The 19,744-nt window shown below is 36.1% G+C and overlaps 1 protein-coding gene across 1 annotated transcript in view; it reads left to right on the top strand.

The window, feature by feature from the left end:
- The window catches only part of LOC146456089 (uncharacterized), a 201,870-nt gene that overhangs the window by 111,180 nt on the left and 70,946 nt on the right, over window positions 1-19,744 (top strand). The gene's annotated exons all lie outside the window — the stretch shown is intronic.

The following is a 19,744-nucleotide window of genomic DNA, read 5'->3' as shown; positions in this document are numbered from 1 at the left end:
CTAATGTGTTTCGGCAACACTATGTTCCAGGTTATGGTAATTCCTGATTCAATAGCATGTCTCTCGTATATTATTCGATATTAAGGTTAATAACTTGACGAAATTTGCAAGAAAACCTATTGTAGCCTCTATTTCAGAGAATATATATATTTTTTTACAAAACCTGATATTACGGCGGTGGGACGGAGAAAGGGGACAGGGTGGAGGTTAATGTTTCCTGTAATTCTTTTTATCTCATTTTGACTGGAAAGATCTCAGAAATTTTATTGTCAACGTTTGTTTGAAAAAAAAAATTCCTGATATTCAACAGTATTGAAAAATCGTGAAACTGATTACGGATCGTAGATGGCTGCCTTTTAAAGAACATGCCAGAATTTTAACGTCGATTCTTGTCATAAGCTCACCTAGTGATACCGGCCCGCAAATGATGCCCGGACCGGAAATGATCCCCAGACCGGAAATGATCCCCATATTGGACCACAAATGATCCCCGATCCCCTTACAATAAATATAGAATGGAATGGACTCAAATTTGGACGGTGGATTTAAACTTTATAGAATTCATATATTTTTTTTAATAACACCAGTCGTTATATTTAAACTATCTGCGTGCAAATTTCTCAGCTTAATATAGCAACACAGTACAACAGAACAATTTACCTATAAACTGTAACAAAAAAATTGACAACAGAAAAATGAGTTATTCCCGGAAATACGAGCTTGCCCATCATTTCGGGACTGAAAATAGTGATTCTGTGAACACGCTTGCGAGAAACGTTTTGGTTCAATACTGATTAATAATGTGCTTCATGTTATCTTTTTTGCTGTTTATGCTTCATGCATCCCATGCATAACATTTTTATCAACTCTATTTCATCTTTATTATTTATATTACCACACGACCTGGCAAGAAATGATCAAACAGAGTCATTTTTAAATGCAAAAACTGGAATCAAATATGAATTTCATTCCAAGGTAATCTCCTTAGCGGTAAAATAGATCGCTGGGCAAGAGCTGCAGCACAAGGTTTAGCACCGTAAAACGGAATGAAAACAAAATAAAAAAGGTAAAGATTATCTTAGTACTTCGATATGTACTCACGATTCTCACAACTGCTGAAAAAGTCCTCATTTTGCAACGGTTTCTGTTGCGTTCGTCCATTTCGACACAGCCTTGTTAGTTTTACTTTCCTTTGTATTTCTAGATATAAGATAAAATTTTCTTAATCGCATTTTATAGTTGACTTATAATGATCAAACATATGACACTATCTTGCATTCTATTTCCTTTACCAAATAAACATCTGTTGTTTCCTGAGAAACTAACACATTATCTAACTCACTCGGAAAAGAAACTGCGTAACATATAATATCTAATAGAGGCATTGTATATATACAATGTTTGAGAAACACTGTTTTGATTGACAAGTATAATTATAATTAATGGAAACCTGACGGCTAGTCACTAACTATCGAACGGAAGTGGCTAATGTATCTTGCGCAAAATGAGATGCGTTAACTTTCTTTTTGTTAAAATGTTTTGGGGAAAAAAAGCACATCTATTTGCGAGAAGAAAGTGAAAGGAAACATTATAAATAAATAACACTAAAAAAAATAGAAAAAGAAAAAGAAAAGAAAGAAAAAAAAATCAAAATTAAAAAAAAAAAAAAAAAAATAGGGAAGAGATACTTCTGATACCTGAAATTGATAAAGGGTCAAATCTATTGTATGCAGTATCAAGACTGAAAATTCAAATATTAAATCGTATTTCGACTTGGTATACACTCGATTGCAAAAACGTTGACACCTTAAAAGAATAAACCGTGAACGATGAAGCCCAATGGCTTTATGGGTATAAGTGTACTAAGTTTATTTGCGTAATATTCTATTCTCGTGCGACGGTTGACTGGACCAAATTAGTTGCACTTGGTGAATGATGGATACTGTCCAAGCTTTCCTTAAAGTGTCCGAGCTGGCCAACAAGGGCCAATTTGAGTGATATCGCGATTTTCCTAAGTTCAAATCATTCAATGAACTTAAGCAATATTTGGTAGAAAATTATTCGATATAATTAAGTCAGCACTGTATTCTTTCTTGCAAGAAATGAGAATGGTAAATTATTGATTATGGAAATGAGGTTATTGTTCAGACACTACCCACAAATCCGTTGGGTCTCATCGTTCACCGTTTATGCTTTTTAGGTGTCAACGTTTTTGCAATCGAGTGTATATGGTAAAAGACATTGGCATTGGAAAGGGAGGGTAAAACCTGTAGTGCTTGGTAGCAGCTGATTGTTTCCTAATCTTTATAGCCTAAAGGCGAGAAAGGTCCAGCCTTCTAAAACTCAGTGATGCTTGCTAAAAAGCCTGGAAAAACTTCTAAGAAAAATGTTGAATCTCCTGATTGTTGATTGGTTCGGCTTTGTTTTAAGCACAAGCAGTCAATACGAACTGTTAAAGGTCGCACGTTATTTGATCTCACACTTTTGTAACGACCGCTGATCTTCGTTTGATTTTAGCTGCGGGGGAAATACTCCATAAATTCAGAATGTTTCTGATACAAACCTGTGTTATAATGAGCTGGACAAGAAAACTTCACTTATGTTGTGCGGTGTTGGGTGATTTTATGGGGTTGATGTTTTTTATTTTATCCCGCTGATGCTCCAAACAAAAGAGGAGAGGAAAAGCAAGCGAGTATAAAGAAAACATGGGCGACACATGGGATACATTGTGGGCTTCCTAAAAAATCAACATTGTTATCAATGCAACAATAGATTGATAAAATAATTTTTTTGGCACCATTTTTCCGTGCGAATACATTCGTCCTCCGTATTCACATTACGTATATGATGACAATTAACCGATACTATTCCAATGTAAGTACAACGGACGCCATCAAGCGCTTATTATAAGCAGATACTTGTCCCTGGAAAAGTCCGGTTTTTTCCTTGAAACAGGCGATACCCTGGCACCACTTTCCTATTGACCAACCTAACGAATTCTTTCACTTTAAAAAGAGAGAGTACAGGAACACCAATTGTCTTTGCTTCTAAAGATTTTTAGTGGTAAGGTATATTTCGAAAGTAATTAAAAGTTAAATGAAAATATTCCCTATTTATTTCGTTGTAACAACTTACATGGCCTGCACATCTCCTAATATGTATGGTGTTCATATCATTCGCTTGGAGACATGAGAAAAGATTCGTTCAAGATGAATGCACCTTATCAAAAAGTTCGAGGAAAGCTTGCTATAGTGAATGTAATGTGATGTTAGATACTAGTTTAACTGAAAACAAAACTGAAAACTCAAAATTTCATATATATTTAATATCGATACTTCGCAATCGATTACAAACATTTTTTTTAACAAGGAAGAGATTAATGAATTTTTCATTACTATGACAATTACAAGTAATAAACAACATGAAATAGGGAAACCCAAAGGTTCTTCAGCAAAATGCCTGCTCAAAATTTTGATCACCGGAAAACTAGAACCTTTTGTTTTCGGACGGGAAAATATGTGGTTTAGAATGCGAAAAAGGAAAATGCAGGTAGCATTTTTGTAACTCCAACAGCAGCTAGTAAATTCAGGGAATAACAATCCTTTTTTTTTTATAAAACTTTCTTCAGGTTAATTATTTTAGCTATAGCATCCGGGCAAACAAACCTGTATTAGCTTATACAACTATGTCATTAACAATAATAATAAGAGCCAAACAAGCCACAGAACGATCTTCGAATACAGGTGACAACATTAAATGTTTCTGCTTTAAAAAATGTTATCGTAAGATGCCGCTCATAAAACTGTTTGTGTTGTCCAAAGCAGAAACTGTTCATATTTTATTGGAATTGCACAAAGAAAAATGATGTTCTAACAAGTAAAAATCACAAACCACAAAAAGCAAGACTACAAGCAGTTGTATTTTTCTTCAAAGATAGGGTAGCGTAATATGAGAGGATGAACAAAAACAAAAGAATGGCGCAATCTTAAAATAGCGGGCGACGAAGCTGCCAGAAACGATTATGTAAACCCTCTATCAGGCTCCGTCCTTGTAATTCACAATTTTATGTTCTTTCCTTTGCCACTCGAGGGTCACGTAAAGACGAAGTTCCGCATCGGATACGTTACTACTTCTTAAGAAAACTAACGCTGTATGGGTAGGCTATCAATTGTGGTAATATATATATTTAGCCAAGCCTAAAAGCGGAGCTCCAATTTTTTTGCTAGCATTTATAGAAATCTCGGCTTATCGTATGGACGTAGTTCCTCATCGATCCTTTCTAAAGTTATATATATTTTTAATGCATATGCAGCAAACTCCCCAGCCCATGATCATCGGCTCCTGATTTGTTGTAACAGAGGGCATTTTTTCTTAATTTTCCTTCCACCGAGCAAGGGTTGGCGATTGGTTGATCTTTGCGGTTGTACCCCAATCTCGTCCTCTGAGAGCCCACGCGCGTTTTTGAATGGGAATGAGATTCCTGGAACCAGGTTTGTGAGCCCGCGAGGAATGGGCACCCCCACCAAACCCACGTTTTCGCGAAAAACACTGGGCTCTGAAATCTGGTTCCAGTCCTTGTTATCTATAGCTAGTCTCCTTCGCATCCGTTATTAGGGTCGTCACGCAACGATCCTCCCCACGGAGCGTAGCGTGACGACACTAATAACGGCTGCGAAGGAGACTATGTTATCTAAGGTCTTCCGATTCCTGATCCTAGACTCCTAGTACCCAGATCCATCATTTAAAAAAATGGCGGCAATCTCGTTCTCCGAGCCTGCATTACCCTTATCCAGCGGAACGGGCGCTGGATATGGTAGGCACTTCATATATGGTAATTATTAATAATTACCATATATGAAGTACCTACCTGAGAACGAGCGAGGAGGCGAATTTTGGTCGTCTTTGCTTCGTTCTAGAGATTTGGATAAAACAGGATAAAAATAGCAGTGTTCAGATATCTTCCTGTATTAGAATGGTGGATAAAAAAAGAAAGGATCTTTTTAATTTTTGCATAAGTTTTCAGGTTTGGAAGCGATCGAATTTTTCCTACGCCTCGTCTTATTTTTCCTGCGCGACTGTGTGGAAATGTTCCCCTTTAAAGGAAAACTTTTAGTGTGATTAATGGCAAAACTAGAAGGGGTTTTGTTGTGTCGGTGGAAGGCGAAAGGTTCGACAGCTCTGTCAATTAAGGAGGTAAGATGACTTCAAATATTTATGTATGCATACACACCTTTAAACTGTTTGTAGTGGTTTTTTTTTCTGACGAGGGAGCAATTTTCTAAAAGAAATCTTTAATCAAGATAATATTAAAATTGCAAGCTAATACGGACAATAGTAGGCCAGTGTTGTTATATCAACTCATATGGTCTACTAATACTAGGAGATCGTTGCAAACTAGTACACCGTGGAACAATTGAAAAACGAGTCATTATAAGTTATAGGGATTTCCAAATATTTAAACTTTCATCTTTTTGTCGTCAAATTGAGTGATTTTTTTTTATGTTTAGGTTCTGTTTGAGGGAGATGCACATTGGAGATGTTTACTTACAGGAGAGATATTTCTTCAAGTCAAATTAGCTTTGTGCCATTTTTTATATTTTCTAACTGCACTTGTAGCTCATTAATTCAATAAATTAGATTGAAAAGCTCATTTTTAAAAATTTATTCCTAGGTTGATAGCTATTCTTGTACACTTAAAGTTGTTTATTTTGGTTTTTGGATAAACTCAAACTAAGTGCTCAGTTCCATGCAACTGATATTGATTTACAAGAGAGTCAAGATGTCTTTCTTGCTCTTAACTTAATCTAAGAATGCAGTATATAATTTTTCCCATTTGTTTCGGTAGGGATAGGAAAACATGAACCTTTCATAACTTCCTGTCAATCACATCAGTTCCTTTGTTTTGAGAGTGCAAAGTGATACTGTTTTGTTCAGAAAAAACCATTGCAGTAATTGGCTGCCTCTTATTCTTGATATTGTAAAGTCAAAACAACAATTACTTGTGAATGCCTTTTGCTACTTAGTATATATGGAAACTAGTAATTATCAAAACTGGATCAGAGAGTACGTTTGATGACCTTGATCCTAGCGTAGGTTCTCTCCTTTGCCAATTTGGTGATGATGTCATCTGCCCGTGCAAAAATTTATCTACTGGGGGTGCCAGATATACTTCCCAATATCCTTTCATTCATGCAATCAACTTTGGTTCTCCCATACAATCTCAACTCCAATCTGTGAAAGGAGTGCGTTCTTTCTATGTTGAATGCAATAACTGTCATAAGTCTAATTATTCAACGGAAAAAAAAATTCAGTCCCTAGTCATTTGTACCTGGTTTTAAATTAAGTTAGTAAATTGTTTGACATAGAATCAAATAACAATTGTGTACAAATCCTCAACTGTCCCTGTCAAAATCTTTACCAAAAAAATCCATCAGGCAGTTATGGGAGCCGGTTATCCCCAGCAGTTTTTCTACACTTTGCTACATGAGAGTTAACTTGGAGTAAAGTTGGATATAACACAACAATTAAGGGATAATAAAATTTTGTGCTGTGCAGTACTGACTACACAACTGAGAAACCAGAGAATTATCCTTGGAGTGTAAATTTCTGTTTGGGAAGGAAACCACTTAAATTTTGCATTACCCTGGTGAAGAGATTAATTTTGGTCCATCAGTGATCAACAAAATCCTGGGGTCACAGGTTTTAATCCTGCCAAGGTCAAAGAGTTTTTCTTTACCTTTCATGGACCACATTTCCTAACTGAGGTGGTACTGAAAAGAAAACTAAGCAGTTTCCTTCCACCACAAAAATTTACACTGCAGGTTTTATTCTCTGGTTTCTCATTTAAGGAACAGGCCTTGCTCCAACTCATTAACCTTTTGTCCTTACAAGGAAAATCCCAATTTAAGAAGTCATTAGACTGCTAAACGCTACACTCCTGCAGCCTCATCACTCCAGTTTATGGATAGCACCTCATCTGAGATGTCCCATTTATTTTTACACAGCAAAATACCAACCATGTATCATTAATTTTAATAAGTATTTTCTAAAAAATATTCCTTACTTTAATTTTCATCATCCTGTTTTTCCGAGAGAAAAAAAATAGAAGGAACAAGAGTGCCTAAAGAGAGTTGATGTATAGCAATAGTCCTCTTCTGAATTCACAAAATGATGTACAACATTATACTTTGCTTGAAATATTTCAAATTAAAAGCATTTTATCACTTTTTTCTCCAAAACAATCAGTGGATTAAACTATTTCTATATAAATAAAGATTTTACATAAACACTGTACAGAATGGAAAAGGAAAATAATATTACTTAGTGTTTTTCCTTATGTTACTGAAAAAGTTATACCAGACTATGTGATAAGGTGTAGAAAACTGTAGCGCTGGTTACTGATGTCACAAAACCCATGAAAAGTAACAGTTATTATTGGATAATCAAAACAAAGTAAAAGAAAACAATTTACTTGGCATATTAACATTTTCATAATAATGTAATGTGGCAATCACTGCAGTGGAAGTACCAATTTTTTTTAGCTTCTTAGGGAAAATAAATTTTGTTCAAAAAATTGGAGGCAAAAAACTGACTGAAGCAAATCCAAGAGACTTAACAACTATCTGTTCAAAAAATTGGGAGTGCTGAAAAACATTAATAGTTCAAATAACTGAGATTGCACTGTAAAAATAAATAACTGTACATATTTCATAATTCATTCCCCAATACCAAGTTTTAATTTTTTCTTTTAATTAAAAGAGATGGCTGATAAGAAGTTTCACCTTTTGTCTGTTAAATCACAGTTATCAAAAGGGTCTGGTTGCATTAAACATGGCCTGAATATCAGTCTCTAATCTCTCTAGATGATTGGTGAGAGATGGGAAACAGTTGATATTCAGGCTTTATAAAAAATATATATATAACTAAAGGTAAGGCGAGGCTTGTCTTACATGTACAGTGCAACAAACTCAACCGGGGCCACCGATAAGACCGACACTTTGAAATTTAAAGAAATGTTCTCGTTTTTGATTGGTTTACCAACTACCAAAGCCAGACTCCTTTGTTGTGAACGTGACCTGTGATTGGCTGATCAATGTTGGGTGGCCCCAGTTGAGTTCGTTGCACTGTAAAGTATACAGGGAATGCCCCTTGTTCAGCATATTTCTGTAGCCTCTATCAATTCAATAGTTATAAGAATGATTGAGTGACAGTGCTGACTGTTGCTTATAAACACAGCTATTGTAGGCCCAGACATCCAGTGGCCAATCTCTGATGTACACAACATGCTAGAGCAATAGCCCTACATCAGGCCAACTAATTAAAATCTTTACTGCTGAAGAAAAATTTTATATGCTCAGCGAGTGCCCATTCAATTTGGCTCCTGCCATCACATCAACATTTATCAAAAGGTAAAAAATTTAATACACAACTGGATCTATCCCTTGATGGGAAAAGTGCACAGTCAGAAACTTTCACACAAGAATGGATAATTTACAAGTTTATGAATTGCCTCAACAAGAACTTCCATCAACAAAGTGATTCATGAGCCATACTGTGTTTTCATCACATCTGTCATGATCTGTGATGATAAATAAAAAGCTTGCAACTGTACATCATTTATTTTTTGCTATAGCTATTAAAACACAAGATCTAAACCCACTAGTAAAGGTTACACCCTCTGTGCATGGCTTTTGTGCCCAGGCAGTGGCAAATCTTAAAACACTCCTGAGTTAAGGTTCATAATTTATGCAGATGGGGGCCTATGATGATTTTTAAATTTTTCCCTATTAGTTCACGTTTTGAATAATGCTATTGTTTGATGAGGTCAGGTTCTGAGATGCTGAATTGTCCAGAATATGCAAGTCTGATTACCGCATCAGGATTCATCGAGCACACGAAAGCAGTGGCTGGAGGAAAGCTGGCTGGAAAGGACTTATCCTGCAGTTCAGTGGCTGAGATGCCATTTCTGATGGCAGTTCTAGATCTATAAAATGGAATGTTTTCAGATTTCATGACAAATCAGACAAAGAAATTTAGAAGACGACTGTGACTAGCTCACTATGAAATTACGAAGATAAAGAATGGAAAGAAATGAACAAAGTTATCAAGGTCTAAGCACTTTTCTTTTCTGTTTAGGGCTAAGCACTGATTATACAGACGGTTAGCTTTAATTTGTTGTTATGGCAGCCACTGCATTAAAGGACTTCCATAGATTCAACGTTCGGTATTCTGCAAAATACCCCTGACGCTTGAAAATTAAACCTTAACTCTACTCGGCCTCATGCAAATAAAAATACTATCTGCTATACAACAAGGTACATTAAGGTAATAAGGTATCCTCTTAAAACCCAAAAACCCATTTCAGCAGAACTGACATTCTAAGCTACATGGATGTGAGTGGGGGGTACAAAAAAATATCAAAACATTATGTACACTGTAGGTAAATATTCAGGACGGGATTGGCTATTTTATCGAGTTTTGATAGTTTTCTTCACGTTCAAAGTATATTTGTTGTTGTTATTATTCTTTTTAGTTTTAAAGATGATCGAGGCGAACTGTCACTGTCTTAGACAAATGTTGTTTATCAACAAAAAGCCGTACATAAACCTAAGAGAAAAAGGCTACAATAACCATGAAACAGACTTAAAATATACATGTATCCTGGAGTAATAAATGGCAAAAAAAAAACTGTGATAATTCATAACAATCAGAACAGAGATAAACTAAACGACGATCTTCAAAAATTTGTACAAACAAGCGAACAAATTTTGCGTACGCTTGATGTTATGATGAAAATGAGGTCACACTATTGACTAATTTTACATTCGCTTTCAACGTTTTTTGAAAAGAAATATCCTAGTATTTGTGTTTGTTCTCTGTGAAGATTGTCAGAAATAAATGCAAAAATTAGAAAGATATGCGAGAAAAACTTGTCAGTACTTAGCTTATGCTAGCTAAGTCGATAAAAAAGTGTTACCGGACGTCTGTTTCACTGACTAAAAATTATACCTGAGAACCAAATTTTCTTACAATTGAAGCAAAAAGGAATGAGATTAGAAAATAAACCTCCAAGGGAAATAACGAACATGGACCGAAAAAATGAGCTCGAGAGACTTTTCTGAAGTTAGCAGTAGCTTAAGTTAACCAAGTTGCAGTGTAAACACTGCAAAAAAATATCTTGCAAAAGTCAGCAAAGTTTTGTCAACAAAATCAAATATAAGACTTAAGCTTAAATATACTCGCCTCTTTGGAAATAACCAGTCCTTTTATTCCATTGCTGATTTTTTCGTTCGTTTTACAACGTTAAGTGAGCAAAAAGTTCACTTCAAGAGGAAAAATCCAACGTTTCTTCGCGGATCGATCAGAGTAAAATGATTTCTGTTTCAGATCCGCTGTTTATGATATGTGCCGCCTCTAAAAGAGTCTTTTCCCGCCGCTATTCGCCTTGCTCTTTTTCCCGCTGTTGGAAGGCAAAATTGGACCAGATTAGAAAATAAAATGCCAAGGGATCGAAATAATGAACAGGAACCGAAAAAAATGAGCTCAAAGGACTACTCTGAACTTAGCAGTATTAACTGCGTGTCAACACTGCAAGAAATCAATTTATTGCAAAACAGCCGAAAACCAGCAAAGTTTTGTCTACAAAATCACATGAACATACATGTACTTGCCTCTTCTGAGAATAACCAGTCCTTTTATTCCATTGCAGATTTTTTCGTTCTTTTTACAGCGTTAAGTGAGCGAAACGTTTCACTTCAAGAGGAAAAATCCAACGTCTCGTTGCGCCGGATCGGAGTAAAATGCTTCACTTCAAGATTTCAAGATCGGAGACGCTAAAAGCCGGAACGGTGGAAGGGCGGAATGGTGGAAAATCACTCCAAATCCTAAAACCTGGAACGTCGGAAATCACCCCAAATAAACTATAACCTTGAACCCAACCCTCACCCGTTCCGTGTTCTAGGATTTGGGGTGATTTTCTGCCTTTCCACCGTTCCACTTTCTAGGGTCTCCCACTTCAAGACTCACGGCGCCTGCTGTTTATGATCAATGCCCCCTTCATGTAAATTCCCGCCACGAGTCGTCTTACTCTTTCTCTCGCTGTTGGAAGGTAAAATTTGGAGGAGATTAGGAAATAAAACTCCAAGGGAAATAATGAACATGGACCGAAAAAAAATGAGCTCAAAAGACTGCTCTGAGTTTAGCAATATTAAGCTTAAGTATAAATTAAACGGCGTGTCAACACTGCAAGAAAACAAGATCGTGCACGATAGCAATCCAGCAAAGTTTTGTCAACAAAATCACATGAATATGCTCACCTCTTCTCAGAATAACCAGTCCTTTTATTCCATTTCCAACCTTTTTTAGTTCCTTTTACAACGTTAAGTGAGCGAAACGTTTCACTTCAAGAGGAAAACTCCAACGTTTTGTCGCGCCGGATCGGAGTAAAATGATTTCACTTGAAGATTCTGATGATGTGCCGGCTGATTTGTTTCTCTTGCCGCTAGTCGTATTGCTCTTTCTCCCTCCGTTGGTCACAAAAATTGACTTTGTATTGTGTCAAAATTATCATTATTATTTTTTTTTTCTAAAACGCAGTTGGTGATGCAACTTCCCGCCGTAAAAAAGCGGGCTGCAGCACAAGGTTTAAGTGTCTCATTTAAAGGTGGCATACATGGAGTAGCGAACGTATGTACGGTCGGTCGGTCGGACGGAAGTGACGTCATACCCAAACCAAATTTTCTCGCAGTGATGGGTTTACCAAAATCTCTTAGCTATGGGGCTCCGCTCGCGCGCGCCTTGCGGCGCGCGCGGGAGCTCCGCTAATATGGTGAAATAGAAAAAGTAATCAGACAAAAAACCTCAAGTTGTGTTACCCTCGCCGAATATTCCTTTTTCACTAAAATAGGGCTAAATCAAACGGAGAGTAGCGACCGTTACAAAAGAATGAACTCAAATAGTGTAGCATTTTTATTTATTTACCTCTGCTTTTTACTTTCATTTTCGTTTTTTTGGCCCAACTATGATCAATATGACTATGTAATATTTTTTTAAGATTTACTGTTGCTTTGCCATTGATTTGGTCCCATGTGTATACTTTGTTCTTATTACTTAACTGAGGAAGCCCATTCTTTATCAGCCCGGTGGCTTACCTTTGGCTTCCTCGCCATTATTTTTTAAATAATAATTAATAACTTTTTGCATTTGTACAGTTTATTGCAAAAACAATAAACTGAAACTAAAGCGTGACGTCGTGCGACCTTTAACAATTGAAATTCACTGGAGTTTGTTACAACAAAGCCGAACCGATCAAGGTTTAGGAGATTCAGCTTATAACTTTGAAGTCCTTCTATAACAAAACTCGACGACAAAGAAAATGACACGCTTTGTAGCAATCATAAGTGATCGCCGCCTTTCCGCTGCAAGCAGCTTAAAGCTTAAAATAACATGAGACACTCACACGCGGCTATTTTAATTTTTGCCAAGCCAAGTCTCGCCATTTTACTCTTCTCTTTCCCAAATCGATTTATTTTACCCTTTTGAATAAGTTAATTTCATTATTACGAAAATCAAAATAAGCTTTTGACGCAAAGGACGCCATTTTGGGGAAGGGAGGAAAAGGGATGCGAAAGTGCTTTTCAATTTTATTTTTTATTATTATTGTTATTATTATTATTATTATTATTTTTTTGATGCCTTCCATTGGAATTGCTGGGTCAGAGTTTCTTTTTCCGTAAAGCTATCGTTTCTGGCTTCGACAACAAAAAAATGTTCTTGATAGAAAAGGTGAAACTATCATGTTCAAATATACAATACTCATGATGTATTGTTTGATGATTTCAAGGCTAAAACTGTAAATTTAAGTGTTTCAATTTCTTTCTCCATAGGAAATTGTCAGAGAACAAAATTTTAGAACTGCCTAAGGAGATATTTGCAAATCTGACGCGGTTGAGATATCTGTAAGTTGTTGGATATAATTTTGTTTGCGCGTAAGACCAGTAAAGTTTTCACAGTCATGTTAGTTGATTAAAACATAGTGAATATACTGGGGCTGTACCACAGCAGAACTTTCCGTCAGCTGTGAGAATTGTATGGTGATTTGTAGGAGAGCTTGGATCATGAGTTAGACGGAAAACTAATGAGTGGTCATTACTGCAAAGCTATGTTTCTTTTAATCAATTTTGTTTGTGAGGCTGATGTGTTTTGGCAACACAATGCCTCAGATTATGGTAATGCGTTAAACCGAAAGTAATACAATAATAAGTTGTCTCTCATATATTAACGAAGACCGAAGAACTCGCTCGAAGGCTGATTATTATCATACTTTAAATATACCATGCGGTTTGTTCAAAAATCATCTTAGAAACAATTTTAAGTACAATATTTAGTCGGACTTGTTAATGTCTACTGTAATTCATTCCATCTAATTTTGACTGGTAAAGGCCTCAGAAATTTCATTGTAAATGTTATTTAAAAACACAATAAAAGTTTCTTGCTTTTCGACGTTTTTGAAAAATTCTTAAAATTCAATTGATTGCGGATCGTAGAAGACTGCTTTCTGGAGAACATGGCAAAAATATTGCGTTCATTCACGTCATATGTTTATTTACTAATTAGACTCTTTGCAATGCCTTTATTGTGTGCTTGTTGAGATAGCACATTTCGATCGAAACTGCTGCCATGTAAGTTTTTAATAGCGAGCGCAACCTGGGAGCCCTCGTCAGTTTCTTTAGCGTCGGGGAGAGAAGGAATTATGAGACGTCTTTTTCTCCCCTTCCTGCCAGCCCCTCGTCAGTTTTGGGGCACTCGCCACATTGCGCTCGCCATTATCAACCAAGATACCGGCAGTTCGATTCAAACATACGATATTGACAATTACATGGGGAAATAGAGGTTTGAAAACAGTCTATTTATTGCTCTAAAAGAAAATATTTTGGGATGCATTATACCCTCGACGTTTTAGTGTCATATACTTAACCTTGTCATGTTTATAAGCTTCTATAGCAGCTGGTGTAATAACTCCTTCCCATAGCTTGTTTGGGTACAAAGAAAAGAAAGAAAGAAAGAAAGAAAGAAAGAAAGAAAGAAAGAAAGAAAGAAACAGAGGAAAGAAAGAAAGACCAAACATACAACTAATTGCAGACAATTGCCAATAAAGAAAGAATGAGAGAAAGCACCATTTTACATTGATTCAAACTACTCAAGTGTGCCTCTCACGTAGGGATTTTCAGTTCATAGGAGCGATGTTATTTTTCGGCTCTTTTACGAAACTATATTTATCGATCTGACGCAATTCGAGTCCCCTTGGTCTTTCTGATAGCTCAATTTTTATAATATTTTAGCAGTTAGTACTGATACTTTACCAGCTTCAGTGTTACGTGCGATGAAGAATCTAGCAAGGGAGATTTGGGAAGCAAATATTAGCATTTTGATTCAATTGTTATTTAGCCGAAAATCTCTTGTGCTAATGTTGTTATGATGAAAGTCGCATTTAATCATACGAAGCGTTTTTCTCGTTTACTTCCAGTAAAGATATTGCTTTGTTGTTAAAAAAATGAAAGTCACTTCCTGTTTATATAACCAAAAGTCTCCTAAAGTGGCTGACGAATCCTACTGTCGTTTACCTCTTTTGTTATGGGAGCCCTAATGAGCAAACATAGAACAGCTAATTGCGAGAAGAAACAGTAATTGTTATCGGAAAAATCGTTTGAATTTTTAAATTGCGTGTATTGACAGGAAAGGGGAGGGAAACGAATCAATCAAGCAAGCAAGCAAGCAATCGATCAGTCAATCAATAAAACACAGTGTGCACATTGCATTTTAAAACTGTTACAAACTCGACTGAAGGGGGCTGCAACAGCCAATAAAAGTCGGATAAGAAAACGATAATCAAACCCTGGCTACTCACCTAGCTTTCAAAAACTCATAAATAATTCATAAGCCTAATTGACCTATCAAATGGTCGATAAAACATCACGAGGGTGGTTTTAAAACCCGATAAAACCTCCTTCTAGATCTTATTAGTATTCAGTGTTTAATGTTTTTCTAGTATGCTAATTTCCAACGTTCACAGTACCATCATTGTGATGACCTCTATTTGACACCCGCTTTTCCAGGAATGTTTTTGAAGGCGTCCCAAAAACTCGCAGCATGTTCTTTATCGGGTCTAAAACTACGAGGCGCACCCGATTAAACATTGCTGCTCGTGTTTTAAAAATTATATGACTTCTGCTTCCCAAATCACACACACATAGACGTGTATCAGTATGCGGCTAATTATCTGTGGAAGCTAAAGGCCGATTTAGACGGCACAACTTTTGCTTACCACTGTCGCATGCGATTTCTAGAGCGCGCGCTGCTCGCGTCATGCAAAAATTCGCACACAACTCTCGTCATTCAACATTGCCTATACCTACGATTGTCGTAGGATTTTGAGACATGTTTGAAAATTCCTGTGACATTTTATTTGCGACGAACACAACAGTCGTAAGCGAGTTGTAGGTTTGATTTACACGAAAAAATTCGTGTCGTCGGCCCGTCGTAAGCTTGTCGCGTGCGACGAAGTCGTACCGTGTAAATCGGCCTTAAGAGTGCCTCTTTCTTTGAATCAGCAATATCCTGGTACCATTTTCCTATTGGCCATCATAAAGAAATCTCATCATTTTAAGTCATGATATATAAAAGAATAGCGGAGGAACACCCGGCATTTGCCGTCGCTTCTCGCTATTCGTAAAGTTGTAATTTATATATGTTCTTCAAAATTTTATAGCTTATTTTAAACTACCCCATATTTTATAGCCACTTCAGTGTTTACTTTTCCAGGAACCCAAGTCAGCTGTAAATTCAATAGTTATTGAAAGTAAATAAAGGGGTTAGTTGTTAAAGAAACTGTTGTGCAACTTCGGCGGGGGAATGCAAAGCATTATCTGGCAAGATAATTAAAGAGATCTAAGAAGTGATGTTTTGGATGTTAGCTGTCGGCTAATTGTGAGCTGTGTGTGGTTCAGTATAGCGAGCAGTTGTGCTACAAGGGCGGTGCAAGAGGGAAAATCAGTGTTTGATTCCATGGGGATTTAAAGTACCGATTTAGAATATGAAGCTTTCCTCTAAATTCTTTTTTTATCAATTTGTATTGCCTTATATGACACGTCATTTACCATACTGAACACTACTTACATTAGTTACAATACTCACAATACTTACCACAATAACAATACCTACATTGTTAACAATACTTACTATACTTAGAAAGCTAAAAGTACTTACAATGTCCACACTACATACAGAAATAACGCTATGTCTTCAAGTGAACTGATACTACATATACTACTTGCAGTACAATACCTACACTACAGTACAGTACGATACTTACACTATTTATAAAAAAAAATATTTGTGCTACTTACGGTCCATTTTTAAGAGGACATAAATTACAGTACTACGACTACTTACGACTTATTTACGATTTGTACGCGTGTCAATTAAAGTAAGGACCAAAGGATAAAAGACAAAACAAGAAGGACACGAAAAAGAAAGGGAAAAGAAGAGAGAGGCCGCACTCCTAACGCAGAAGTCTTGGAACAAGAGTGGAGTTAAAAAACAAAATTCGAAGATTGAGTAGCGATCAGGGGACTATCCAAAAAAGAAAAAACTAAATTGAAGACACAGTTCATTTGAAACAGTTCCATTTCAAGTTGTACATATATTTCTTAACAGCGTTCGTCTTGTAAGCAAAACATTTTTCGATTTCTCGGCACTTTAAGAAGGTTTGCGAAAAAGCAGGTAAATTCGGCAAGGTTTTCTTAATTTTGGATGAATAATTCAGTAAATGTGATATCTGCCAATTGGGAGTGCATGATGTAAAAGTATATCCTCAGTATTATCGACTAAAGCCAGACAGGTAGGTGGGGTCAAAGAAAAGTCTTGAGGCTTAACCAGATGCTGTATCAACCAGTATTGTACGTTTTGCCAAAATTTTTGAACAAAACCACATTCCCAGAAGAGATGGATCAGGGTTTCTGTGTTTTGTTCACAGAACGTACAGGCGTCCGTTTTGCGTGGCAATTCTTCTGTGAAGGAGTTTAAATTGGAGAGTTAAAAGTTTAGTTTCTCCAGTGCAATAAAAGGGCAGAATATATGACTCATCCCATTTTATCGAATTTTCGTAAATTCCGCAGTCAGCTATCCATTTTCTCTGGCTTTTAGCTGGTGTTGAAGATAGACTTAAAAGTTTGAAGATGATAATAGCTTTTAGCCACAAGACGGTTGGTTTATGGAATTTTTCATAACCTGAAAAATTGGACGTATGATCTTAAATGTCTTTGACCTGACTAACTCCCACACGGGACCAATTTCGATAACAGACAGATTGATAAGCAATCCTTTTAAGGGAATTGTACTAAATCGGTGAATTTCCAATGTATGTTGGGTTTTATTCGTAATTTAGATTTGACCAAATTTCAATTATTAATACCTCTTTATTGAAAATATCTTGAATATTCAGACCAGCTACATCAGCTTGGTTTAAGTTACCAGTCAGAATTAATTTGCTGCCATTTTTCTTCGTAAAATAATAAAAAAAGTGTTTATTTTGTTTGGTTGTTGTCATCAAGGTACTTCAGCACCCATTTGGCTTTCAAAGCGCAATTAAGGGATTGGCTATCATTTTTAATCCACCGTCTTCTCTAAATCCTTAATTACGACTTTCTGTGTAATTGATCCATGATGTGGAGATATGCCACAGACTATCAGGTATTCCTGAAAAAGGTTAGCTAAATTTATGATTTATGGTTGCATTTTTGACATTTCTTGAGGTATTTTGAAGAAATTGAGGTCGTTGCCAGAAATACGAGCTCGCCCACCATTCTCGGACATAAAAAAATAATACCAAAAACACGCACGCAAAAAACGTTTTGAGTTAATACTGATTGATATTGTGCTACCTTACCAAGGACGTTATCTTGGTTTGCCACTTGCGCTTCATACATTCTATGTATAACGTTTTCCTAAACTCTATTATATCTATATAATTTCTGCCACTTCACTATCAGGGAAGAACTTATCAATTAAATTTATATTTTAAAGCAAATATTGGAATAAATTAGTGTACTTTTATTTCAATGAAATCGCATTAAGGGTAAAATAGATCGATGGGCAAAGGCTGCAGCCCAAAGTTTAGCAACAAAGAAAGAATGAAATAAAGATAAAGGAGCCAGAATCTCCTTATCTGGTTCGATATTTGAAGCAAAGTACCGAGATTCTCATAACTGCTAAGAAAACCCTCCTTCTTTTGCAATGGATTTTGATGTATTTGTCCATTTTCTTTGACACAGCCTTGATATTTTTCTTTTCGTTAACTCTTCTGAAGATAAGATAATCGCATCTTTTAGTTACTTTGTAATTAATAACTATCTAATAAAGATAATTATGGCGCAATTTTCGTTTCCGTTCACTTATTGCAAATAAACGTCTGTTTTTCTGAGAACCAAACACACAATATATGACTCACTCGGCAAAGAAATCGCGTAGCAGTATAACAGCCAACAGTGGCTAAAATGTCATCTAGTTACTTCGTGGCAAGAGCGGAATGCTAGAGCGTCTACCAATGTGTCATCGCGGCATTCTTTACATTCTCACCTAGAACAAAAGAAAGCATGATAACACTCTTAAGCGAGATCTTCGCGATAGCAGAGAGATCCTTGCGGTAAATGTTAACGTTGTGACGTCATAAGCAACTTAAATTGAGGTTAACTAGATCCCAGTCCCCGGGGCAAATATCAGTGTAAACTAGCGGGATTTTGGACTAAAAAACCCGATTTTTACAAATTTTCATCCGTTTTAATAATAATAATAATAATAATAATAATAATAATAATAATAATAATAATAATAATAATAATAATAATAATATAATAATAATAAAAATAATAACAATAATAATAATAATAATAATAACAATAATAATAATAATAATAATAACAATAATAATAATAATAATAATAATAATAATAATAATAGTAATAATAATAATAGTAATTTCTTGAGACATAAGCAAGCGAAAATTAAAGTTAACAGCCGACGTTTCGGCGTCATCGTGACACCATTCTCAAGGCAAAGTGGATAAATTAATGCGAAGATTTGATTTCTATACTCTACAGTCTCTACAAATTAGCATAATAACAATGGATCGCAAGTTCTTCAAGTGAATACCTTTGCGCGAATCGAGTCTGTTTGCACGTTTAGGGATGGTTTAAGTTTTCTTATGAAAAATATCTCCTTAATTAGGCAATCAAATTTGTTCGAACATTTAGCCAGCACGTGAAATTGTTCTGAAAGACAAGGAGGTACGTTCGAGTTATGTTCGCTCAAGTAGTGTTTACAAATAGACAGCGATTTTTGTCTGTGTCCTTCAACGCATTCGTGGAGGTGCCGCGAGTGTAATCAACATATCCTGCATTGCACAGGTTACATTGAAATTTATAAACGAGACATTGTTGGTCAACAGTGGCAGGCCGTTGACTTCTCGAACTTTAAGGTCTTCGTTGAGTTTTCTGCTGATGAACACAGGCTGAATTGTGGTGTCGATTTTTGAGCTGAGGTCTGTAATGCGTTTCTTCACTACATTAGCAGAGGCCTGATCTTTAAATGGTATGACAACTCGGATGGTTGGTGTAGATGTTTCGGTTGATGGAATGTGCTGTTGGTCTGATACTTTGAGATCTACGAATTCCTTGACAGCTGAATTGAA

The sequence above is a fragment of the Pavona decussata genome, unplaced genomic scaffold (genome assembly GCF_977016875.1).
Source record: "Pavona decussata unplaced genomic scaffold, jaPavDecu1.1 SCAFFOLD_261, whole genome shotgun sequence".
NCBI classification, from domain to species: Eukaryota; Metazoa; Cnidaria; class Anthozoa; order Scleractinia; family Agariciidae; genus Pavona; species Pavona decussata.
This window is presented reverse-complemented; position numbering and strand designations above follow the sequence as displayed.